Source organism: Gorilla gorilla, chromosome 7, assembly GCF_029281585.2.
Source record: "Gorilla gorilla gorilla isolate KB3781 chromosome 7, NHGRI_mGorGor1-v2.1_pri, whole genome shotgun sequence".
Taxonomy (NCBI): Eukaryota; Metazoa; Chordata; class Mammalia; order Primates; family Hominidae; genus Gorilla; species Gorilla gorilla.
In genome coordinates this window covers 67,238,358-67,265,882 of record NC_073231.2, presented here as the reverse complement: position 1 = coordinate 67,265,882, position 27,525 = coordinate 67,238,358, and the positions used below count along the sequence as shown (strand labels likewise).

The 27,525-nt window shown below is 42.4% G+C and overlaps 2 long non-coding RNA genes and 1 pseudogene across 2 annotated transcripts in view; 1 reads left to right on the top strand and 2 right to left on the bottom strand.

The window, feature by feature from the left end:
* Positions 1-27,525, bottom strand: part of LOC129524170 (uncharacterized) — a 163,543-nt gene that overhangs the window by 21,768 nt on the left and 114,250 nt on the right. The window lies entirely within an intron of this gene.
* LOC129524169 (uncharacterized) lies at positions 1,435-10,283 on the bottom strand. Its single transcript, XR_008667874.2, has 2 exons — positions 9,540-10,283; positions 1,435-3,224 (listed from the first exon to the last, which is right to left on the bottom strand). It is a non-coding gene; the product is annotated as an uncharacterized lncRNA (long non-coding RNA).
* Positions 22,417-25,660, top strand: LOC101138117 (mitogen-activated protein kinase 6-like; annotated as a pseudogene).

Genomic DNA, 27,525 nt, shown 5'->3' with positions numbered 1-27,525 from the left:
TATAAACTATTGACTAACCAATGAGAAGAGCACTGTATTGAGAGAGTGAAGAATGAGACGTGGCAGTATAAAATGATTTCAGTGATAAAGTTTTTAGCTTATGAATAAAAAGAAAAATGCTAGTTTGTGTTGCAAATAAAATAAGCTGGGAAATGTTTGGATGTTTTGAAATTTAGAAAGAGAATGAGTTAGGGCATGGTGGCTTCCAGAAGGAGAAATAAGAGTGAAATGTATGATGTTACTTCTATTTTATATTATGTGAAATATGATATACTCATCTCAGTGTGGTATACATGGCTGATAAGAGCTTAAACTGTTACATTTGTGAAGTTATTTGGGCTTTTGCAGAGTACACTGTCTAGGAAATGACTCATATGGAGGACAGCTGAACCCCTTCAATGGCCTAAAATCGCCTCACGCACAAAGCAGTGGGCTACATACAGCACAATTGTAGTCCGCTCACTATATACTCAAAAGTCCTGTAATTCACCATCCAACACATTTATGGGGCCTGAGAAATGTGCCCATAACTCTAAAAATCACACTCGGTAATTCCAAGGACAGTGGTGCCAGCAGCTTGGAGCCATCGATGCTTCCAGGTCACTGGTCCGTGGTCCTTGATCATCCCACAGTTCTTGGCATGACTCAAGGACGTATTGACATAAGTCAGAACCAGTCATTCACCCTAAAAGCTAGGCTGCCTGGAACATTACTCATAAATTCCTTTCCCAAGATTCCCAACAGACAGCCAGCAGAGGCAGGGAGAAGATACATCAGGGAGGGGTGAGGACACAGGGAATGAACATACTTTGTGTGCTAACTCAGGTCCTCAGAGAAGTGGATGCCACGGTGCGATTAACCATGCATGGCGCATGTGGGCGGAAACGGTTGTGAAGGGGAAAGGAGAGGCAGCCGTGGGCAGGGAAAGTCCGCAGACAGCTAGCTGGCCTAAGGCCCGCGCAAGGAGCGGGGGCAGGAAGGAGAATGGGGAGAATGCGCTCAGACCAAAAGCACAGTTCTCAGCCTCAGCAGGGCCACAGTGGAGTCTCTGAGAAGTTTGCCTCTTAGAGGAGCCCAGCTTCCCCACTTCAGGTAGAAATGGGCCTCCTCCAGAACCCCGCTACCTTCCCACTGACTGAGAGCCACCCAAGGGAGCAGTGGGCCTGGAGGCGCAGACACCGGGGGCTGCCAGCCAACTGTGCTCCCCTGTAGGGTCTCTTGGAGGGAGATGTGATGGGTGCATGTCACAGCTGCCACCCCATGTGTAAGTAATAAGAAGAACTTTGATGCAATGGGAGCATCTCCGTAGAGACAGAGGGAGATAAGGTGAAAAGAAGTATGTCTGCCCAATTGCAAAGTCTTGCAAGTCCCACTAGAGATTGGGCATTTCACCCACTATCAGAGGCTCCAAGAAAACAGGGTCTTATGTGCAAATTCATTTCAGAAACACATTTTATAAGATTTCCTGCCTGGAGATTCATACAGCAGAGTAGCATATTAAAGTCTCTGAAACATCTTTCAGTAAAGAAACTTATTTAACTTTTTTAAACTTAGTATATTCCAGACCCACCTAACCAGATACTCACAGAATTCTGGCGGAAGATGCTTTAGCAACCTTGTGCTGTAGACCACATGATCCCAGCAAGGTTTCCAATTAGGGACACAATTGAAGTTCTGCCCCTCTGGTGGCAGCCTCCAGAAATAAATTGAGAGAAGAATATATTAGAAGTAAAAACAACTGCAAAGGCCCAGCAATCAATTAAAGGGCCTGAACTGGATGAGAAGCTGTAACAAAGTGCCACAGGCTGAGCGGCCTAAGCAACAGAAATGTACTTTCCTGCGGTTCTGGAGGCCAGAAGTACAAGGCCAAGGTGTCGGCAGGGTTGGTTCCTTCTGAGGGTTGTGACAGAAGGGCTGTGCCTGGCATGTCTGTCTGGATTGGAGACAGTTGCCTTCTTATTGTCTTCACACGGTCTTTTCTCTGTGTGCTCACATCCCTAGTGTCTCTCCCTGTAAGTCCTAATCTCCTCTTCTCATAGAAACACCAGTCAGAGTACCTTAGGGCCCACCCTAATGACCCTGCTTTAACTTAACTACCTCTGTAAGGACCCTATGTCGAGATACAGCCACATTCTAAGGTGTGGAGGGTGAGGCTGGCAGCATATAAGCTTGGTGGGGTGGAGGGCACAGTTCAGCCCACAGCAGTGCAGTGGAGATCGCTGCAGCCCGGGAACACCTGCCTCTGCTCCCTGTCCTGATCTGTGGATGACTATGCTACCCAGCACCCCTGCAAGTAGGAGGGATGATGTGACTTGTTCTGACCACAAGGCTGTGAGCAGAAGCATCTTATGTCACATCCAGGCCCAGCACTGAAAACCCTCTGCTCAACCCCTTGCCTGGAAAATCCTGAGCCATGTGCAGAGGAGGTGGCCAGATAAGACAAGGGGGCCTCTTCAGCCTGAGTCCCTGAAGGACAACGCACAGCAGAGACCCTGCAGACCTGCACTGGGTGCATTGCAGAAGGGAGAAATGGACTTTTTCTGTACTGAGCCAGAGAAATTTGGAGATTAACTTCATACTTCAGCATAACCTAGATGATTCTTACTAAGTGATGGGAATGGACAAAGAGTACACTGCCAAAACATGATCATGTCGTGAGCAACTTACTTATCTTGGAAGAAGGAAGGAGGGGGTGATATTTCTGAGTATGTTGATCTAATGGATAGCAACATCATTACAGAGAACAAAGGAGATGAGACAGCTTTGGAAATAAATTGAACTTGGGCCATGTTATGCTAGGGATCCTCAGCCAGCAATGTCTAGTAAACAAGTCAAACCTCACATCTGCAATCCAAGAACAATGTCTAAGCTGGAAATAATAATATTGGCATTCATCGGCGTATAGTGACTGGTAGATGGGAGCGGACTGAACTACCTGGGAAGAGTTTGTGGAGTGAGAAAAAAAAAAAGAGCAAATAACCTCTTGGAAGTTAGGCAACTCCAACTTGGCAAAAGAGTAAGCCAAAGAAGAAAACGCAGGAAGCGAGGCTGGCAGTGGTCAGAAGTCATTGCAGTTTTCCTCTCTCGTGACTGTCTCGCCTCAGGACCATAAGAAGCTGGCAGAAATGATGCTTTCCATCCTTGTATTCCGGGTGCCAAGTCCAGATAACTGTACTTCGTGGCCCTTCAGTGTATGCAGCAGAAAGCCTGGGACCGTAGAAGGCCTGCGGGAGAGGGTGGGGAAGGATGGAGAGTCATGTGTGTCCTGAGCTGCAGACAGTCAGAAAGAGCACTAAGAAGAGGGCTTGGCCATGGCAGGTGTGGGAGTCAGTCAGGGCCAACCTTTAAGACACGAGCTTCAAAACATCATTCAAGAAAAAAACGCATGCTTGACACATTGGGGAACGCAAAAGGAAAGGTCAGAAGTGCAGATTGTTTTTGTAGACTATTCTTTGAAGAAGCTTTGTTGTATCAGAAAGGAGAGAAATCAAGTAGTAACTCAAGAAGACAGCAAATTTAAGAACTCATGTTTTTGGAAGGAAGACCCAAAAGCATGGCTATTGATGACAAACAGGGGGCCTATGGAGAAACACTGAACACATACCAGAACAGGAGAATAGTCTCTGCAACAAGCCTGAAGGAGGTGTGGGAAGAACTGACCCAAAGAACAAGCTGAGCTGACAGACTTAAAATGAAAATAAAATGACAGACAGACAATTCAAGGAGTGCCACGTGGGACAGCAGATCTCTAGAGCTTCTTGCTTGGCTGAAACTGTATGCTCACTGATAGCAACCTCCATGGCCCCTCTCCAGCCCCTGGCAACCACCATGCCAGTCTTCACTATATGATCATTGACATTTTTATTTATATTATATTATACTATATTTTATATTGTGCACTTAAAATTTGTTAAGAGGGTGGATCTCATATTAACTGTTTTTACTAAAATAAAAATTTTTTAAAAGAAAAGACCAAAAAGGCCAGGCGCAGTAGCTCACACCTGTAATCCCAGCACTTTGGGAGGCCGAGGTGGGCGGATCACCTGAAGTCAGGAGTTTGAGACCAGCCTAACCAACATGGTGAAAGCCCGTCTCTACTAACCACAAAAAGTTAGCTGGGTGTGGTGGTGCATGCCTGTAATTCCAGCTACTCAAGAGGCTGAGGCAGGAGAATCACTTGAACCCTGGAGCCGGAGGCTACAGTGAGCTGAGATCATGCCATTACACTCCAGCCTGGGCAACAACAGCAAAACTCTGGCTCGAAGAAAAAAAAAAAAAAGAAAGGACCAAAATATGAAAGCGATCATCCTTTCTTTGAGAGATGAAAGAAGGGAACAATGGAGAAACACATGTGCCTGAAGCTAGAAAGCACCAGCAAAGGGAACTCATGTCTGGTGATGTGTGTTTTTGCCAGGAAATAGGAGGAAGGGTCAAGTGAAGGAAGGGGAGAGGTGGGATGTAACTTAAAGGGTGGTGATTAGGATTTAGAAGCATTGCTATGAGGAATAGAATCAGAGGCCAATTTAAAACACAAATTATATATATTTCAGAACAGCATTTAGAATCCTGCTGAGTTTTGTTTTTGTTTTGCTGCATGTTCTAAGGGATTTGGTGCAATCTTTTGAAACTAATTTAGACTTTTAGAAAAATACTTTCAGCTGTGAAATCACATTTAAATAAATGCACCATATATATTCTCCACAAAGCCATGCTTTTGTGCAACCGACACACAAACCTGCAAGAGGATTGTTTAGGGCTGAACATTTGTGTCCTTCTGTGATATAAGAAAACATATTTGATCTCTGCCCTTGGTTCCTGACACAGAACTTCTAAACCCCTTAAAATTGCCAGGGTAATACAGGTGTCTTTATTCTAAGAGGTAACCCTTGGTGGGCTCCTGGAGAGCTTCAGGATAGGGACTTCTCATCAGAGATAACAAGCCATGGTGAGAAGCTTGAAACATTCAGCCCTACCCCCTTATTTTCAGAGAGGGGAGAAGGATTGGAGACTGAGTTAATAATTGATGATGCCTACCCAATGAAGCCTCCATAATATCCCTAACCTATGGGGTTTGGAGAGCTCCCTGATTGGTGAGTGCATCCATATGTCTGGAGGGTGGTGTGGCCCAACTCCATGGGACAGAAGCTCTTATGCTTGGGATCACCCTAGACTTCACCTTAGGTACCTCTTCATCTGGCTGCTCATCAGTATTCTTTAAAACATCCTTTATAATAGACCAGTAATTGTAAGGAAGGTGTTTTCCTGAGTTCTATGAGCTATTATCGCAAATTATTGAAACTTAGGAAGAGGTCATGGGAACCACCAATTTGTAGCCAAGTCAGAGAGAAGTGTAGGCACCCTGGGTACCCATTACTTGTGATTGGCATCTGAAGTGGGGCAAAGGTTTGTGGGATTTACCTCTTAACCTTGGAATCTGCACTCTGGGTAGTTAGTGTCAGAAGTGAATTAAATTGTAAAACATTCACTAGTTTCTGCAGAGATATGGATAACTGCTTGGTGTAGAACTGCTTGCTCATTCACTGTTCACAAAACCAAAGACATAGAATCAATCCAAATGCCCATCAATGATAGCCTGGATAAAGAAAATATAGTACATACACACCATGGAATACTATGCAGCCATAAAAAAGAATGAGATCATGTCTTTTACAGGGACATGGATTAAGCTGTAAGCCATCACTCTCAGCAAACTAACACAGGAACAGAAAACCAAATACTGCATATTCTCACTCATAAGTGGGAGCTGAACAATGAGAACACATGGACACAGGGAGGGGAACAACATACACCACAGCTTGTCAGGGGTGGATGGGGGAGGGAGAGCATCAGGGTAAATAGCTAATGCATGCTGGACTTAATACCTAGGTGATGAGTTGATGGGTGCAGCAAACCACCATGGCACACGTTTACCTATGTAACAAACCTACACATTCTGCACATGTATCCTGGAACTTAAAATTTTAGTAAAAATGAAAAAAGAAAAGCTGTTCTTTGGTTTCACAAGTGTTGTGGGTAAATCACTTTCCTTTACCACTCCACTCAAATTCAAATGTCAAAATCTTAACTCCTAATTGATGGTGGTTGGAGATGGGGTCTTTAGAGAGTGATTCATGAGGGTGGAGTCCTCATGAATGGGATTAGGGACCTTATAAGAAAACACAGGAGTACTTGCTCCCTCACTCACTCTTTATCTCTTTCCATCTCTCTGCTCTGTCTCTCTCTCTTTCTCCTCACCTCTTTCTCTCTCTACTCTCTGCCATGTAAGGGTACTATAACAAAATGGCTGCCTCACCAGACAGTAGATATGTCAGCACCCTAATCTTGAACTTCCCAGCCTCCAGAACTATGAGAAGTACATTTGTGTTGTTTAAGCTACCCCATCTATGGGATTCTGTTATAACGCCCAACATAGATAACATAAGGATCAATCAAAGGAGTTAGGAGCTATCTCATCCCTGAAATTCTTCTAAAGCTCTGCCAGTTTTATTAGTGATTATTTCTAAGACAGCCTGCAACCATATGATTCGATTGAGCATGTAGATGGGGGTTCAGTATCCTTATGAGCCATCTTGTGCCCACATGGCTGGCCTATAGTACTGTACAAACTTTTCAGGGGGCCACTTATTATCTTTTTAATATTTTATAGCTGTGCTTTTTTTTTTTTCTTGGAAGGCATAGACAGGGAAACTTAGGAGCTCACCTGTTTGTAAAAGGCTTTTCCTAGCGAGCAACACAGTATTTCTTAATAATAGAAGTTTTTAAGAGCCAGACGCTTGAACTTGTGGGCGTCTGTTTGAGGAAAGAGTCAGTTAAAGTAAAGTTATCTTGAGGCATTAACTTTTTTGCTTCTCAAGGCCATTGGTCTCTTATGTTAGCCTTTCTACAAACATAACATGAGGAAACGCCTAGGCTGCTGGCAATGTTTTCAGCTAGCTGAATAAATAGGTTTGTTCTGTTTGGTTGGTTTTTTTGATTTTGGTTTTTGTTTTTGTTTTTGTTTTCTTTTTTTGCTAAAGGAGGAGGCTCTGGTAACTTCTAGTTTATCTGCTCAAAGAATAACTTAAAGGCTCAGAATTGTTGCTGGGCCAGATGGGTTTGGGTTCCTTGACCAAGTAGTATGTGTACAGTGGGGACACCTTTCTATAGGTGTTTCTTTTAGCATAGTTAACGGGGGTAACAACAACAAAGCAATGTACAGCATATTTATATCCAGCAAGGACAAAAGAGGTCCTTACCTGAGAAAAAGATTGAGCACAGTGACAGAACAATAGTAAAACAGTTAGTACAGGAAAACCACTAGTCCTAAGATTTCTAACTACATTATTTGCTTGACAAGTCCTCAAGCTTCAGCCATGCTTAGACTACTCAGCTTCTGGTGTATGACTAATGCAGGGCTTATTGTTTCTTCAAGCTTCAGCCGTACGTAGACTGGTCAGCCTCCAGAGTAACCAGAGCAGGGCTGTTGTCCTCAGCAGCAGCTTGGTCTCATCTCAGGATGATCTGGGTCTTGCTGGCTGGTTTACCTGTCCTGAGCTGATGGTGTTAGCCAATGGTGGTGGATCCAAGACATAACACCTGCAACTTTAGCAGCAGTGGGAGTGGACAAGATTACAGTATAGGGCCCATCCTATATGGGACCTAGAGAAATTAGATTCTACTTTTTAACTGAAACAGATTTACCAGATTTAAAGGGGTGTCAGGCTTATAGGCATTTTCATATATTTAATTATCAACACTTTGCATGGCTATTTCTAAAGCCTGCATTTGCTTTCTTAAGGTTAATTCCTTTAGTTCCTGGAGGTCATCTTTAATTTGATCTATGATTTGGGAGTGGCTGACTGAACAAAATCTTATAGGGCAAATATTCAGTTTGTTTGGTGGGGGTGCACCTGACTCGGAGGAGGACCATAGGCAAAAACCTGATTCTACTTCAAATGAATTTCCTGGCAATATTTCCTCAGTAGCTGCTTGAGTGTCCAGTTCATGTGCTCTACTTTTTCCTGAACTTTTCGGCTGATAGGCTGTATGCAACTTTTATTTTATTTTTAACAGTCTTGTTAAATCTTGCACTATTTCAGCTACAAATGCCGGCCTGATGTCTGGCTTTAAAGTTAGAGGCAGTCTAAACCTGGGGATAATGTTTTTCAACAGTACTTTAGTCACTTCTCATACTTTTTCTGTCCTGACAGGGAAAGCTTCAACTTACTCTGAAAAGCAGCAAACAAGCACTAGCATGTACCGATAGCCGCCAGCACGGGGAAATTCTGTAAAGTTTATAAGCAAGTTTTCACAAGGCATGGCTCCTTCTCCTGTTCAGTTTCCTAGAGGAGATTTTTTTTTTTTCTTTGTAATTTTATCTAGTGGCTTAGCTATCAGTGAGAAATTGGAATCCAGATACGGCAGAATTTTGCTGCCTTTGACTTCTAATGTGACCATGGGCTCCTGGGAGCCTAACGAGAAGGTGCCCAGTCTGTCCTAGTCCTTACATCCTTTAGCTCCTGCCAGCCTGATCAGATCAGTATTTGGTTCCTCCAAGGTGGGGCAGCACTTGGCCATTTCCCTCATTGTCTCCTGAACATTTATCCTTCCAGTGTCCTTTTTTGCATCTCACACATTAATTTCTTTCTAGCCTTGTCTGGCTCTTGAATCCCTGCCTAACTTGATTTCTTCCACATCTACATCTGCGTCTACGTCCTCTCACATTGCTAATCCCTCTTTCTATAAGAGCTGTTGCCAACAGATTGGCCTTTTTCTTAAGCCTTTAATTTACTTTCCTTTTTCATTCCTGAGTTCTCCTGCTCCTTCGGCCAGCCGGCAGGGCCAGGCAACGGCAGGGCAGGGCAACGGCACGGGCCTTGCCCCCGTGCACTGCTGTCTGTCTCTCGTTTCTTTCTGATTTACCTTTTTTTTCTTTCTCACACTTTTATTTTTTCCTTTCTTTTTCCTTTGTTCTTCTCCTAATACCGGTCTCCAGCCCCCTTTTATTCAGATACAGCCGGGCTGGGGAGAGGGATTTAACCCTTGGCGTTCCTAGCTGCTGCACTTGTTGCTTTTGCTTTTTCCTGTTTTGTTCCCTGGTCACAGTTAAGACAGACCTTGGTAGCTACTTTTATAGACTGGGTGGTATTCATGCCTGCAGCTTCTGCTTGATGTCACCCTGGGCTTGCCTTACAAATGAAGTATTTACCATATGCTGATTTTCAGCAGTCTCAGGGTTAAATAGGGTGTAAACCAGAATGCTTCACAGAGTTTTTCATAAAACTGACTTAGCCTTTCTTCAGCTCCCTGAAGCACTTCTGAAATCTTCCTTATATTAATTGCTTTCCTTCTACTAACTCTTAGCCCCTGCAGAAGTGCCTCTTGGTACCTCTGCAAACGTTGAAGCTGAGTTGCATCCTCCGGGTCCTTTTTGTCCTTCCCCCAGAGTTCAACAGGCCCTTTTTCTTTATATAATGCTCCATGCACTTGGAGGGTTAAAAAGGCATACCGAGAGTCAGTGTAAATGTTTACAGTCTTACCTTAACTGAGTTCTAAGGCCCGAATTAAAGCAATGAGCTCATCCTTCTGGGCTGAAGTGCCTTGGAGCAACGATCTGGCTTCAACGACAGTGTACAGGGTTCCACCGCATATCCCGCACATCTCTCTCCTTGTGGGTTGACGAAGCTGCTCCTGTCCACATATAGCTTCCAGTCTACTGATGCCCAAGGCTGGTCCCGGAGATCAGGTCTGCTGGAGTAAACTGAGTCCAACACTTCTACACAGTTATGCACGACATGGCTCTCTGATACCGGGAGCAAGGTGGCAGGGTTCAGAGTGTTTCCAGTTTAGTAGATCAGTGGCTGAAAAGGGCTGATAGATGAAAGTCTGTTGCCCCCTCCGGATGTGGCCCTGGTCATCATAATAGATAGGTCCTCGCATCTCCGTGAGAGGCATTTGCATAGCTCGAGCACAATCAGATCTGAGACGGCCCCCGCTTGACTATCTTGATCTCCTTCCCTGGCCTCTGGAGTCTCTGATCCTCGTGAGACCTGGGGCTTGTTAGCTCCTGAATCTGGTTTCTGAGGCGGCTATTGGCCTCGGTAAAGCGGGGGTAGGCTGGGACATAGGGAGAAAGAATTTCTGTTGCCTTTGGCAGTTCCCGTACAACTGGCTTCTCTTGCTGTCTCTGGGACTCCCCTTTTAACTCTGTGTCTGCTGGCAAAGCTGCTCTTACTTTCACTTTTGGCTTTTTTGCAATAAGCCATTAAACAGGGTGGGATCTATGCCGGTTTTGTCTATATTACATTTAGCCATGAGTCAATATAAAGGAATTTGATCTGGGTACACTGGCTGTCCTCCAACCCTTGTCACCACCTTAAATACATGGCCAATTGTTCCTTGTTTAAAGTTCCTTCAGTCAGCCATCTAACACCAAAAGAAGGCAATTTTAATTCACAAAGAGTTCTCAACCTCTGGGGGGTTAACTTAACTCTATAGTCCCCTCCAAAACCTTTCTTAAGGTTCTGTAACATGCACTCCAATAGAGTAAGTTTTGATGTTTTGACTACTTTTCATCTATTCCTCCTTTTATGACGCAGCACATTCACTCTTGCACACTCACTCTTTCTCTCGTTTTGGCCGACTACACCATGTCCTATTATGGGAGTTTTTAGATACTGCTTGGCTTTGGAGAGGTCCTTATTCCCACTACAACTCTGAGCTGTAGGGCAGCTCCTATTAGCGGTATGTAGATCGCCACTAGTCTTAGCCCCACACTTTCACGGAGCACACAGTTCACACTAAGAGATCTGTGACTCCCCACTTCTCAGCTGATGAGCCTAATTAGGCCCCTCCATTCACACACTTTCACACACTTTCAGTTCCTATGTTCATAATTGGGGTGGTGAGCCACTCTTGCCACAAGAAGGGAAAAAGGGCAAAGGGTAAAAGGTCACTCACTCATCAAGAAATTCACACCAAATCAGAATCAAAACCAAAACCAAAGTGCCGATAAATGCACACCTGTTCAAGCAATTCAAGCCAAGTCAAAATCAAAACCAAAACCGAAGTGCAAATAAAGGCACACTGTGGGTGATCAGGCCACACTTCCACTCAAATGGAGTGGGCAAGTTCCTAAGACCAGTCTTACCATATTCCAGATGTCCAGCTCCAAGCATCAGCTCCTTCCCAGTGTTCAGCCACTGTGTTGATCCTCCATGGGGGCCTGTGGTGCACTGCTCTGATGAGACATTCCACCAGGGCAAATGCCTACCTGGGAGTGTTCTCAGGAGCTGCGTCACTCAAGCCAGCTAGGGTCCCCCGAAGGGATGCTGCACAGGGCAGGCAAAAGCTGCCTAAGGGGCTGCCTCACCTTGCTTCCTGGTCAGGGAACCAAGAAATGTAGCAGGAAGAGCTGCAAACAAAACTCCTCAGACACCAGGTTAAAGAAGGAAGTGGCTTTATTCAGCTGGGAGCTCCAGCAGACTTGCATCTTAAGAGCTGAGCTCCCTGAAAAAAAATGTGTGGCCTTTTTAAGGGCTTACAACTTTAAGGGGTCTATGTGAAAGGGTCACAAGCATGGGGAATGTGACTGGGGGCTACATGCATCAGCTAACAGAACAGAAAGTTTTACAATGCTTCCTCATACAATGTCTGGAATTTACAGATAACACAAGTAGTTGAGGTCAGGGGTTGATATTATTATTATTATTTTTTAACCATCAGGGCAGGGTGGTGGTCCCAAGGTCATCTGGCTATTTATCTTACTTTTTTTCTTTTTAACTTCTTGCTTTCTCCTTTTTCTCCTGTCTTATAAACTAGGCAAGGCAGGGAGCAGCAGGAAAAGTGGTGGTCTCCTTCCGCACTATGACTCAAAAAAAAAAAAAAAGAGTCCCTTCAAAATATTGCTGCTCATTGACAATGCACTTGGTCACTCAAGAGTCCTGACAGAGAGGTACAAGGATATTTTCAGACCTGCAAACACAACATCCCTTCTGAAGCCCATGGTTCAAGGACTAATTCCAACCTTCAAGTCTTGTAATTTAAGAAATACATTCCCTAACACTATAACTGCCATAGATGGTGATTCCTCTGATGGACTAGAAAAGGAAATTGAAAACTTTCTGGAAAGTATTCACTCTTCTAGATGCCACTCTAGAACATTCATGATTCATGACATCAAAATATCAACATTAACTGTAGTTTGGAAGAAGTTAATTTTAACCTTCATGGGTGATTTTGACGGGTTCAAGGTTTCAGTGGAGGAAGCAACAGCAGATGCGATAGAAATAGCAAGAAAACTAGAAGTGGAGCCTGAAGGTGGGACTGAATTTCTACAATCAAGGTGGGACTGAATTTCTGCAATCTCATGATAAAACTTGAACAGATGAGGAATTGCTTCTTATGAAGGAGGAGCAAAGAAAGTGGTTTCTTAAGATAGAATCTACTCTTGGTGAAGGTGCTATTAACATTGTTGTAATAACAATAAAGGATTTAGAATACTGCATAAACTTAGTTCATAAAGCAGCAGCAGAGTTTGAGAGGGTTGGCTCCAATTTTGAAAGAAGTTCTATTGCAGGTAAAATGCTATAAAACAGCATTGCATGCTACAGAGAAATCTTTCATAAAAGGAAGAGTCAATTGCTCTTGCAAACTCCATTGTTGTCTTAAGAAACTGCCACAGCCACCACAACCTTCAGCAACCACCACCCTGATCATTCAGCAGCCATCAACATCAAAGCAAGACCCTTCACCAGCAAAAAGATGATGGTTTGCTGAAGGCTCAGATCATTGTTAGCATTTTTAGCAATAAAATATTTTAAATTAAGATATGTACATTATTTTTTACACATAACACAACTGCACACGCAATAGATTACAGTGCAGTGTAAGCATAACTTTTATATGAACTAGGGAAAAAATGTATGTGACTCATTTTACTGCAATATTTGCTTTACTGCAGTGGTCTGGAATGGAACCCACAATATTTTTGGTGTGTACCTGTCACAGTCTGAGCTTATATAGTACTTCATAGTTGTAATTTATTTCATTATTACAATGGCCTTATGATGTTAGTATATTATTGTCCCACTTTCACAGATAAATGAATTGATGCACAGAGAGGCTAAACATAACATCCCTGAAAGTCACACAGCTATTAAGAAACAGAGCTGATTTGGAATCCAGGATATCTGGCTCCAGAAACTGTGCTCTTAACACTGGGCAAGGTGTCATTTATTGACCAACAGCTGGTCTACCTCACCACACCTTGCTTAGTTTATCATTTGCCTTCAGAGTACTTCACAGTCTCCTGCAGGCACCTGCCCACCTCTCTAGGGGGCTGTTGGTGCCTGGGCCGACTGGCCCACATGAAGGCTCTAGGATCACATCACTGGTGACTGGTTAAGGGGCCCATGTGACGTGGTCATTAAAATAAAACTTGGCTTCTGGTGCTGGCCTCATAATATACTCTAGCTCCTAGCAAGACAAGTTTCTCTAGGCCAGGTCCCCCCTTACATTTTACCCCCAGAATCTAGAGAGCTGTCCCCATTCTCAGACCTTCCACTAATGCTGGGTTCCCAAGCATCTTTCAAGGGGTGAGGGGAATTAAAGGAGATGTGCTCATGAAAGTAGTTAAAAATCTGTAAATCACAGAGACTATATGTTATTATAAAAGTTTTATGTTTTTATAAAGCCTCCAGAATAGTAGAAAACATGTATTCTTACAAATATTTGTTCAATAATGAATCAATACATATATTCACCATGAGCTGAAAATGCTTCAAAACTTTTAAAAAATCTAAACCGTAATCAAGGTCTTGTGATAGCAGCAACAGAGCTCTAATGCGATTTGGGTGACTTTGGACTACCTATCTTTACTAACATTTACCAAACTCAGACTCACATCTTAAGAAATTAGAAAATACGCTCCATCTTTGCTATTCACTGATTCAAGGTTTGTGAATTCATCTGCTTACTAAAATGTATTTGTCACTCCAAAGTCAATATTCACAGTGTTTGTACAGTCCTTGCAAACATGGATAGAGAGGCAAAAAATTTGAGAAACCCAATGCACGCTCCCAGCTGTAGTCAAACCCTCTGCCTTCTTGTTTCAGCTCTCACACTGCAAACAAGTATCCTCCCCACATTCCATTTGGTGCCATGTTTTTTGCATTTTGGGGGGCTTTTTGTTGATGATTCTGCTGTTTAAAATAACACCCTGACTATGGTGCTGTCTATGGTTCCTAAGTGCAAGAAGGCTGTGATGTTATTCAAGGGGAAAAATACATGCATTAGATAAGCTTCCTTCAGACATGAGTTACAGTGCTGTTGTCCATGAGTTCAATGTTAATGAATCAATGGTATGTATTAAGCAAGGTGTCTTTAAATAGAAACACACAAAAAACAAGTTCATGTATTGATCAGTGGACAAAAATGTTTTGACTAGAGGCTTGCAGTGACCTAACCCTGTATTTTTCCTGGGAGCAATGCTTCTGTATTTACTAATTCAGAGTTCACAGCGACATTATAGAATACAACTGCCACTAATAAGAAGAAGCAACTGTATATTTCTAAGAGAATAATCACATAACAGAAAACATTGATTTTTTAAAATCCCAGTAGCTAGCAAGAAGCCTTTTCTGGACAAAATCTATAGTTCAAGCATTCAAATCTCCATGTCATAATTTATCCCAGGATTTATTTCATCCGCCCAAGCCACCCAGAAAATAACCTGCTCTATAGTGTTCTGTGGCTGATGCCCAATTCATGAGAGTCCCTGTTATACAGCTACTCAGAGCTCTGAGTACTGATAGGATAAAGAGCTGCAATTATCCAGGCATGGTGTCTCATGCCTGCTGTCCAGCTACTCAGGAGAGAGGCCGGAGGATCACTTAGGTCCAGGAGTTCAAGGTTGCAGTGAGGGATGATCTGATGGTGCCACTGCACTCCAGCCTGGGTGACAAAGCATGACCCCGTCTCTTAAAAACTAAAATAAAATAGCTATAAACAGTATTTTATAATTTGTCATAATCTCAAAGGTAGTGGAATAAAAAGTTAACATTTAATTCAAAGCCCAAGTAAAGGGCAATATTTGATGAGCTGTTTTCTTCATGGGACTTGGATCTGGTTTTCAGATGCCTATTTCTCCTCTTCTCTTTCTAGTCAACACCCCATACACCTGGAATCCTCTGAATCCGTCCAACATTCAATCCACCTATAAAGGCTCAGCCCAAGCCCTCCTTTCATCTTTCCTCACTCCATCTTTTCCTTCCTTCTCTTCTCCAGTGAATGATTATTGAGCAGCTAATGGATGCCAAGCCCTGCTCTAAGCACTAAGGATACAGAAAGTGAGGCCCCTGAGCTTATGGGCTTCATTCCATGAGAGGCAGACAGTAAAAAGCAAGGGCCATAAAGGAAATGAACAAAAGCTGCAGGTGGGGAGGGGAGGAGGGGACACAGCAGATGACAGGTCAGGCTGTGTGATGAGGTGATGGAAGAGGTCAGCTTTCAGGGTTGGATGAGGCCAGAGGCAGGAGAAGGACACTCCAGGAAACATCAAGTGTCAAACCTCAACGTGGGCAGGAGCTCACACTGCCCACGGCATGGTAAGGAAGCCAGGGCGGTGGAGCACGTCGGTGAGGGCGAGACCAGACATGCAGTACCACAAAGGAAACAAGCTTCCCGCCGCAGCTCCATCCACATGTCCAATCCCATCCTGACCGCGACTGCGCGGCCGAGAACTGGTTATGCTGCCCCAGAGTACCAGGGTGAAATGTCAATTCTGATGGGTGTATATTTTGGTCACAGCTTCATTACCATGGAAACCTGTGGACACTGTGTTCTTACTTTGAACCTGGCAATGGGGGTGTATGAGGCCAGCTCCGGGGTAGGTGCTGCTGCGTCTGCCTGGATGCCTGAAGACTGCCCTTGTTTTCAGCGAGGTTAATGACTTCGTGAGGATTGAGTTCAGGGTCAGCAATTCTTTATCTGCTTTCCCTTGAGCACAGCGTGATCTTTAACCCACGCACCTGGCTCTTCATTAAGGAGATTTTTGTTTTATGTTATACTCACATGATTATTTTTCTGTCCCATTTGGTGAACTCTGTCCTCTCAGCACTCTGTCATTTAGCTGGATTATTTTGTCTTCTCTATCAATTACTTTTTGCTCTCAGTGAATTCATCTTTTTCAGTTTTCTTTGGATTCCTGTTGATTAGCTCAAGCCAGTTATTTATCATTTTGTGTTCAGCTGTGCCTATTTTCCTCTTAGTTCTTCTCAGTATAGGTAATAGTTCTGGGATGATGTTGTTTGGGTTCTTAACCTGTTCCTTTAGTTCTGTTATATTCATCCCAGTTTTATCAGCTTTTTTTTTTCTTTTTTTTTTTTTTTGAGACAGAGTCTCACTCTGTCGCCCAGGCTGGGGTGCAGTGGCGTGATCTCCGCTCACTGCTGCAACCTCCACCTCTCAGGTCCAAGCAATTCTCCTGCCTCAGCCTCCCGAGTAGCTGGGACTACATGCGCATGCCACCACGCCCGGCTAATTTTTGTATTTTTAGTAGAGACGGGGTTTCACCATGTTGGCCAGGATGGTCTTGATCTCTTGACCTCATAATCTGCCCGCCTCGGCCTTTCAAAGGGCTGGAGTTACAGGCATAAGCCACAGCGCCCAGCCCTTATCAGCTTTTCTTTAAGGCCTTACCTTATTGAATGTAAGCTTTCCAGGGTTTTCTATAGTGTAAATTACTAGAGTGGAATTTCCCCTGTTTTTGGATTTTCCAGATGATAGGCTGACCCCTCACTGTCCTGGTACATTTTTCTTCATGTTCAGAACTTGTCTCTTGGTGCTCCTCCTGGGCAGGGTGCTCATGACCAGACTCTGCTTGCTGATACACAGTGTGGGAGGCATCTCTTTGTTATCCCCCTCAGCACTATAGTTTGAAGCCTAGGAAGATCTAGCTGTACACACTTTCCTCTAACCTGAAGGCACAGGAGACCAGATGGAGAAGCCCAGCAGAGGCCCAGCGCAGGCTCTGTGAGGACACCTGGGCTCCACTCTCTCTTCAGAGGATAACAGCAGATGGTGGATCATTCCCCTAACTCAGGGAAGGGCCTGAGAATGTGCTTCTCCCATTTCTCCAGCATTTCTGCTGCCTACCAAACAGAAGAGAGCAAAAACAACAATGCCCATGTAGTTCACTTTTATCCTGAGTCTGAGATGGGAGTAGCTGACCCTTACCTAGGGGTACTACATGCACATGCTGTCTTAATTACTTTAAATATATTTACCAATTTTAACCATTACAGCTTCACTTTGAGGTGGGAGCTGTTTTCATCCCCATTTTACAGATGAGGAAGCTGAGTCACTGAGAAGTTAAGTTAGAAGTTAGGTTATGCCCAAAATCACATAACTAGAGGTAGAAGCTGTCTGACTTCAAAATCTGTGCTCTCAGATACTATCCTAGACTGGGTCCCAGGTTTCATGTTTCTCTTTCACTAGCCACCGTCAATGCAGGAAGCCTCATCCCCCCATCAACCAGCCTGCTCCTGGATCTTAGTCAAGATACTCCTAGGAAGCAGCTCCCCAGGACGGAGGTAGTAGCAATGCCCTCTACTCGGTCATTTTTCGGACTAACTTCACTAATTCTTCCTCCACCTGCCACTAAACTTTCTCATCATCTGCATTCCCTATACTCAGTGGTTTCATGTGCTCCCCATTTAAAGTAGAAACTAGAAACAATAGAGTAATCCTTGATTCAGATTTCTACTATACCTTCCTGAATTAATCACCAAGTGCCAAATATTTTACTTTCTAAAATTTTCTCAGATTTATCCCTTTCTCTCCATGCTTGGTACAACTATGTTAGTAGAAATCTTCATGAGTTACCATTTGATTATTGCAACAGTTTTTCTGCCTCTTATCTTGTGTCTTGCAAATCTGTCTTTCACGCAACAGCTGGTGTAATCTATTTAAATAAAATTTGGAGTCCCTTGATGAAAAGTCTTCAATGGTCTCCTGTAGCCGGCACCTTCCCTAGTGTGGTGTGTGCAAGGCCAACCTCGACCCGTCCTCTGTATCTCTCTAGCCTTATCTCCTTACTCAACTGCTCGGCTTTGGAATCTCTGGAATAACTACAGTTGTTGTGGGGTTTTTTGTTTTTGTTTTTGTTTTTAATTAGACAAGGTCTCACTCTTTCACCCAGGCTGGAGAGCGGTGGTGCTGTCACGGCTCACTGCAGCCTGAAACTGCTGGACTTAAGTGACCCTCCCTTGGAAGGACCTTCTTCCTTCCCCTGTTCATCACTTTCTGAAGTCAGTAGTGTTAGATTTTGTTCATTGTTTGACTTGTGGTGGTAAATTTGGGGGCAGGAAGGAAGAGAGTTTAGGGAGTCTGAGCCTTTGGGGTTTATTTTACAATTTTTTACCATTTTACCAGGTACTAAGTGACAGAGATTCTACGATCCATTTTCATTCTGCTGTGTTTGCCCAGATGTTTCTGACAGAAGTCTTTATCTTTTTTGAGGGCATAATAGGGATACATGGGATAAAACAGAAGCACAGAGGCAGGGCTCCTACTCCCTCGGTTCTGATTAGGAAAGGCTTCTTACAGAACATTGACTTTTGAGTTGAGACTCGAAGGATACATGGGAATCAGATAGGTGAAACCATTGCAGAAATGTATTTGAGACTGATGTACAAGGCAGAGAATCTAGAAATAGCAGTTGTATAAACAGAACTAGGCCAGGTATGGTGGCTCACTCCTGTCATCTCAGCACTTTGGGAGGCTGAAGCAAGAGGATTGCTTGAGGCCAGGAGTTCAAGACCAGCCTGGGCAACACAGTGAGACCCCCCTACTCCCCAAAAACTTCCAAAATTCACTGTGTGTGGTGGTACATGCCTGTGGTCCCAGCTACTCAGGAGGCCGAGGTGGGAAGATCACTTCAGTCCAGCAGTTCGAGGCCGCACTGAGCCGCAATGGTACCACTACACTCCAGCCTGGGTGAAAAAGCAAGACCTTGTCTAATTAAAAGCAAAAAATGGCCTTTCACCTGGAACCACCATCTTCCAGTAATTCACCAAAATGACGAACACAAAGGGAAAGAGAAGAGACACCTGACCCGTGTTCTCTAGGCCTTTTAGAAGACATGGAGTTGGCTGGGCACAGTGGCTCACGCCTGTAATCCCAGCACTTTGAGAGGCCGAGGCAGGCGGATTGCCTGAGCTCAGGAGTTCACGATCAGCCTGGGCAACACGGTGAAACCCCATCTGTACTAAAATACAAAAAATTAGCCAGGCTTGGCAGCGTGCGCCTGTAGTCCCAGCTACTCAGGAGGCTGAGGCAAGAGAATTGCTTGAACCCAGGATGTGTAGGTTGCAGTGAGCCGAGATCATGCCACTGCACTCCAGCCTGGGTGACAGAGTGAGACTCCATCTCAAAAAAACAAACAACAACAACAAAAAAACATGGAGTTGGCCATGTTTATGCAAATCTGTAAGAGAGGTGGTATTGTAGATATTAAGGGAAGGGGTACTGTTCAAAAAGAAATGCCTCACAAGTGTTACCATGACTGTTCTGCCCGGCCCCACAGGCAGTCAGACCTTATGGTTATCTCCCTTGTTCCCTGAAAATCACTGTTATCCTGTTCTTTTTTAGGATGCCCAGATTCCATATTTTTCAAACACACATGTTTTACAAACAATTTGTGCAGTTAACACAATCATCACAGGGTCCTAAGGTGACATACATCCTCAGCTTACGAAGATGATGGGATTAAGAGATTAACCACTGAGTATGGGGAATGCAGATGATGGGAAAATTTAGTGGTAGGTGAAGGAAGAATTAGTGAATTTAGTTTGAAAAATGTACAATTTGTGTTGCCTATTGCATATGAAATAACTAAGAAGAAATATCAGCCTCTATCCAGAAGAGATTTCTTTCTCCAATAACATTTTTACATGCATACTCTTCTGGTATTTACCAAAAACTTTCTCATATACACAATGTATATTTGAGTCTAGTTTTTCTTGCTGGATTGCAAACTTGATAATAGGAGGCATATTGTGTAATTTATTTTTATAAGCTCCAGAGTGCCTGTATAGCACAAAGACTTGCATGTAATTCGTGCTTAATTTATGTGATGAGTTAAAAGATGGCTAGGATAAATGCATGGATGGATGCATGGATGGATGGTTGGATGCATGGATGGATGGGTTGATGCATGGATGGATGGATGGATGGATGATGGATGATCACGAATGGATGGATGGTTGCATGGGTGGATGTATGGATGGATGATGGATCATGGATGGATAGATGAATGCATGGACAAATGGAGTAATGACTTCAAGCAGACTCTACAGATATAAGGTGACAGAAAAAAACATGAAAAATGGAACCCAAGTAATAGAATTCTAAACCGATATTTGCTACCAGAAAATATGAGTTTTGTTTTATGTTTGTTTAAATTTATAAGCTGGATGTCTTTCAGAGACTTAAATTTATCAAAGAATCAGAAAAAAGAGTAGTCTTAAACTATAAAGTAAGATAGATTTATGTAGCTGCTAGGAAGCATTTAGACTTATGAAACACATTAAAGGTGAGGCAACATGATTAGCAGTGTTAATAGTACTGAAGGTGATTTCTATGGTAACTCAGTATATCAATTATGTGCACATTATTATTTCAAAAGATAATTTTTCAAACTACAATCTCATAGCCTGTAAAAATTAAAATATCCATTAAACAGCTCAATTACCTCTGCTGTTTAATGGGTAGCTAGGTTTCCATTAAGGATTCATGTTCAGTTCATTCTTGTTGATGATTTCCCTCTTGTACTTCTTCACCCTCCTGCAGCTTCAGATTACACTCGTGACAAGCTCCCTTTCTAGCATGAATGTACATTTCATAATTATTATTATTACAGAAATTATGTTTGACCTGATTGGTCTGTAGGAAATGAACTGCTCACCTTTTAGAATCAATAGCCATTTAATACATCAGCAAACTAATTAGCTAAAGAGCAGCCCAATACCCTGAGGCTAATCATCTACCTCTAAAAGGTAGATAATTTACTCCCTCTTTACTTGTGAAGTGAGCCCTAGTATTATTTACGGAGAGAAATCCTTAGATTTCCCAGCAATTAAATTCAACTGTTGCCCTTTAGAGTCAAAGTTAGTATTTCAAGTGAAAGCACATCCCACCCTCCTTCCCAAAACAACCACCTTTAGAACAACTTGGGCTTGAATTTTCCACACTCTTTGACCTTGAACAAGTTTCCTAACATCTCTGAGCCCGTATTCTTATCCATAAAATAATCTTATAAGGTTATTGTGTGTGTTCATGAGACAATACGTGCAAAGACCAGCATATATATACATAAATGATCCATCAGTATCACCTTGACTAATGCAGGATTGTGAGATTAAATCTACAAGACAGACTTTCCCTTATGGAAGGAGTGCCATTCCACTATCAAATTTAGCTGATGCAATTTCCTGGTTTCCAATTTCCACCTGCAGCACAAACATAAAGTCTTCTAGCCTGGTTTGGTTCTGGAAGCATCAACCAAAGCTCCCCACAGATACAGAGAGTCTACTTCCACCCCACGCAATCCTCCCCTGCCCACCAAAGAACACACATTTTAAAAAGACCAGAGTTGGGTCGCGGTTATACGGCGGCGACTGTGGCAAAGTGAGAGCCTGGAGACCTGAGCCGACACTGGAGACCTAAGCCGACACTGGGGGCTGTCCGCCAGCCCTGCATTCTCTCGAGGAGTCGGAGAAGTCCCGTTGTATCAGAGTAAGATGGACAGTAGCTTTGACTGTGCGTGTGCTGAGCTGGAGCCACCTGATCACTAACAAAAGACATCTTCTGTTAAGCAACAGCCGCCAGGGCTTCCTGTTGAAATATACAGCAACAAAGGAAGCAAAGAAGCAAAACGGAAATGGTGCCTACCAGCTCCTTAGAACAACACTGCTCAGGACTAGTCCAACACTGAATGGATCTGCACCGTGAGGAGAAAGTTCATAGAAGACTGTTGTGTGCATATTTATTCACATGTTTGTTAAATGTTAAATCGTTTAACACAGTAATATGAGTGCATAGTATGTCATTTCATTCCATTTGAGTTTCTTGAGTGTTTTCTTTAAATGTTTGTAGAGTTGCTGCCCCTTTCTTGAACTATGAGTACTGCAATCTTTTTAATTCTCGATATGAGTAGAGCTTTTTGATTTCAGTCTAAGGGGAAGTCAACAGGCCTGTTTCGCATATGCAGTGAACATCAAGAAACCATCTTGCTGTGGAAGCATAATTATTTTTCTTCTCCCTTTTTGAAAAATCTTTCCTTTTGATGCCAGTTTTCTTCCTTGTTTACACAAGTTCAACATTTTGAAAAGAAAAGGCAATAGTAAGGGTTTCAAAATGGCAGAGAAATTTGAAAGTTTCATGAACATTTATGGTTTTGATCTGGGCTCTAGGTATATAGACTTAAAACCATTGAGTTATAGAGGCAATGGCTTGGTTTTTTCTGCTGTAGACAATGACTGTGACAAAAGAGTGGCCATCAAGAAAATTGTCCTTACTGATCCCCAGAGTGTCAACATGCTCTACATGATATCAAAATTATTAGAAGACCTGACCATAATAACACTGTGAAAGTGTCTGAAATTCTTGGTCCCAGCAGAAGCCAATTAACAGACAATGTGGGCTCTCTTACAGAGCTGAACAGTGTTTTTACATTGCTCAGGAGTACATGGAGACAGACTTGGCTAATGTGCTGGAGCAGGGCCCTTTACTGGAAGAGCATGCCAGGTTTTTCATGTATCAGCTGCTACTGGGGCTCAAGTATATTCACTCTGCAAATGTACTGCACAGAGATCTCAAACCAGCTATTCTTTTCATTAATACTGAAAACTTGATGCTGAAGATAGGTGACTTTGGTCTTGCACGGATCACGGATCCTCATTATTCCCATAAGCATCATCTTTCTGAAGGATTGATTACTAAATGATACAGATCTCCACATCATTTACTTTCTCATAATAATTATACTAAAGCCATTGACATGTGGGCTGCAGGCTGCATCTTTTCGAAATGCTGACTGGTAAAAATCCTTTTTGCAGGTGCACATGAACTTGAACAGATGCAGCTGATTTTAGAATCTAGTCCTGTTGTACATGAGAAAGATTGTCAGGAGCTTCTCAGCATAACTCCAGTTTACATTAGAAAAGACATGACTGAGCCAAACAAACCTTTAACTCAGCTGCTTCCAGGAATTAGTTGAGAAGCACTGGGCTTCCTGAAACAAATTTTGACATTTAGCCCCATGGGTCAGTTAACAGCAGAAAAGCTCTCCTGTCCTTACATGAGCTGCTGTGGGAAATCAGGGACCCCGAATGGAGGGACCAGCTGGAGCCCTGGCAGAAGCATATAAATTGTGAAGATTTCATGGACGTTTATTAGTTCCCCAAATTAGTACTTTTATAATTTCTTACGCCTGTCTTTACTGCAGTCTCTGAACATAAATTGTGAAGATTTCATGGACATTTATCACTTCCTCAATCAATACTCTTATAATTTCCTATGCCTGTCTTTACTTTAATCTCTTAATCCCATCATCTTCGTAAGCTGAGGATGTATGTCACCTTAGGACCCTGTGATGATTGTGTTAACTGCACAAATTGTTTGTAAAACATGTGTGTTTGAAAAATATGGAATCTGGGCATCCTAAAAAAGAACAGGATAACAGTGATTTTCAGGGAACAAGGGAGATAACCATAAGGTCTGACTGCCTGTGGGGCCGGGCAGAACAGTCATATTTCTCTTCTTGCAGAAAGCGAATAGGAGAAATATCGCTGAATTCTTTTCCCAGCAAGGAATAACCCTGGGGAAGGAATGCATTCCCAGGGGAGGTCTATGGACGGCCACTCTGGAAGTGTCTGCCTTATGCGGTTGAAAATAAAGGATGAAATATGCCCTGGTCTCCTGCAGTGCCCTCAGGCTTGCTAGGATTAGGAAATTCCAGCCTGGCAAATTCTAGTCAGACCGGTTGTCTGCTCTCGAACCTTGTTTCCTGTTAAGATGTTTATCAATGACAATGCATGCCCAGCTGGACATGGAACCTCATCAGTAATTCTAATTTTGCCCTGGCCTTGTGATCTTGCTCTGCCTCTCTGCCCTTGTGATCTTTTATTGCCCTTTGAAGCATGTGATCTTTGTGACTTACTCCCTGTTCGTACCCCCCTCCCCTTTTGAAATCCCTAATAAAAACTTGCTGGTTTTGTGGCTCAAGGAGCATCACAGAACCTACCAATAGGTAATGTCACCCCTGGAGGCCTAGCTGTAAAATTTCTCTCTTTTGTACTCTTTCTCTTTATTTCTCAGACCGGCCGACACTTAGGGAAAATAGAAAAGAATGTACGTTGAAATAATGGGGGCTGGTTCCCCTGAAAATAAGCATATGTTCTTTTCCAATGGATGAGCTAATTTCAAGTCATCCTTTTCATGTTGAAGATAAAGTTGATGATGTTTTACTTATGGATGAAACTCACAGTCACATTTGTAACTGGGAAAGGTACCATAATTGTCAGTTTTCCGAACATGATTGGCCTATACATAACAACTTTGATATTGATTAAGTTCAGCTGGATCCAAGATCTCTGTTTTATGTCACTGATGAAGAAGTACAATTTGATCCCTGAAAATATTTGAATGGAGATCGGGAAAAGTATCAGGAGGATCCTGCTTTTGATATCAATTACTCTACTGAGCCTTGTGAGCCAGATCATCATGAAAACAAATACTGTCATCTGGAGTGTAGCCATGTTTGTAACTACAAAATGAGGTCATCATCATATTTAGATAACTTAGTTTGGAGAGAGTGAAGTTAACCATTACTATGAAGCCAGGCTTATTATAGATCTTTCCAACTGGAAAGAACAAAGCAAAGAAAAAATCTGATAAGAAAGGCAAATCGGAATGTGAAAGGAATGGATTGGTTAAAGCCCAGATGGCACTAGAGGAAGCATCAAAGCAACTGTCTGGAAAAGAAAAAGAAAAGAATCAGCGATTTGACTTTGATTCCATTATTGCAGGAACCATTCAACTTAGTTCCCAAAATGAGCCTACTGATGTTGTTGATAAATTAAATGACTTGAATAGCTCGGTGTCCCAACTAGAATTGAAAAGTTTGATATCAAAGTCAGTAAGCCAAGAAAAACAGGAAAAAGGAAGGACAAATCTGGCTCACTTAGAAGCCTCGTACCAATCTTCTTGAGACAGCCAGCTTGTGAGTGGTGGGGAGGACTGTTTTCTCATAAATCAGTTTTGTTGTGAGGTAAGGAAGGATGAACAAGTTGAGAAGGAAAACTCTTAGACCAGTTACTTGGACAAGTTCTTTAGCAGGAAAGAAGATCCTGAAATGCTAGAAACTGAGCCAGTAGAGGATGAGAAGCTTGGGGAGAGAGGAAATGAGGAAGGATTTCTGAACAACAGTGGGGAGTTCCTCTCTTACAAGCAGCTCGAGTCCATAGGCATCCCGCAGTTTCACAGTCCAGTTGGGTCACCACTTAAGTCAACACAGGCCACAGGAACACCTTCTGCTCTGAAATCTTCCCCTCAAATTCCTCAACAAACATACAGCAGCATTCTGAAACATCTGAGCTAAAACATTCAGCAGACATTTATCTTTGAATTCTTCATGAAATGTGTTTTGCCTTTTTTTATTACTAGTGTTTAAGTCACTTTTTACTTTAATCAGATGGTGTCATTTAGTAAGGGTTTTATTAGTTGGTTTACTTTATTATTGGTTTTTAAAATCCAGACTTTTTTTCTACATGTGACATGGTTTTCATTTTAACTGGCATGTCATTTGCACACAAAATTAAAGAATAAAGCAAAATAACGCAACACAAGAGGAAACGAAATTCGCTAAGACGAGTAAAGAACATTCTCTCATACAACGATGATCTGTTTTACAGGAAACAAACCTTGCCTTAAAATTTAAACAGTGAGACTCTACATAATTGCATGAAAATATCTATTTTTTTCCAAAAACATTTTTCACTCATGAGTATTTTCAAGTTTTTCATACCGTACACATTTCTTAAAAGACATGATACCAGCAGCAATTGAAAATGAATGCCAAATTTGATACACATGTGTTATCTACCTCAAGGTGAGAAGAGTAATCAGCAAAACATATACCACCCACAGTGCTTCACAATATGCACTTCTATTTAGCCAGTGTTTATTGTAGTAAACTATTCTTAATAAGACTCACTCACTGTTTATAAATGCTCTGGTATGCATTCTTTATAGTGAAGTGTCACTATATCACATCTTATTGATTTTAGCATATCAGTATATTTTCTGTATTTAATTATAAAAATTAATTTTGTTTTAAAAATTTATTTGCAAATACACTTTTTCAATTTGACACTATGGTTTGTTGCCTACCTAGCTTAGTATATAATGTCAGCTTATCCTAAGGCTGTCCAAGTACTTAATTTACTTAAGTGTTCATTTTAACTAACATACTCACTGTGTATAGGAATTTGTATTTTGTAGGTGCTTGGTCTATCTACAAAGAAAAATTAGGAAATGCTTTATTATAAAATGCTCCTAGAAGTCCTAATTGTGTTTATTTTAAAAAAAAAACTAATGTTAGACTTGTGTGCATGTAAGTAATTAAGGTATATCATTATTGTAGTTTAAAAGTTGTACATGATAAGATATTTTGATTTTAGTAATGTATATTTTTACTGAATGATCTATTCCCCATCCCAAGGCAAGCCTGAATAAAATTAGGTTAAACGTAGCATGTGGCATCACAGTCTCTTAGAATTTGTTTCATCTATTTTATTTTATTGCATACTATCTGCATCTTCAGTTATACTATTTGAAGAAAAAGAACAAATAAAACATGGCCAGGAAAAATAAAATAAAATAAAAGACCAGAGTCGGTGAAAGAGAGAAACGCTAAGGATGGTAAGAAGTGAAATGGGTCAGATTTCACTGCTTGCAGATTTGACTGCTGTCCACGCAAACTGCACTTCTCCTTTAGCCCAACACAATGTAGTTTTCTCTTCCCACCTCTCTGCCTGAACCTGTTCTATTTCATTATTCTTTAATAGCCAGTCCTGCTAAGCTGAACTTATCATCGTTTATAATAAACAATGTTGTCTATATCTTTATTCATTCTGAAAACTTCTATCAAGCAGCTACTTTGGGCCAGGCTATAAGTAGATATGGGTCCTGCCCTCCAGCACTTACCCGTGAGAGGGGAGAGCCTAGGTGCACACAGAAAAAGGACAATACAATACTGAGCATGCTGCGGGATTAGGAACATAAGAGCTTTGCACCCACTCACCACTGGTACCACCTACAGCCACTCCCGCAAACTGAAGTCGTCTCAGGGAGGCAGTCACTTGCCAGCTGTCTAATCCGTCCTGGCTGATCTCAGCCAGCTCTTCCTCACTAAGCTCTGCTGTCTTTGATACCCTCTTCTTTTCAACCAGAGCCTGCTGCCCT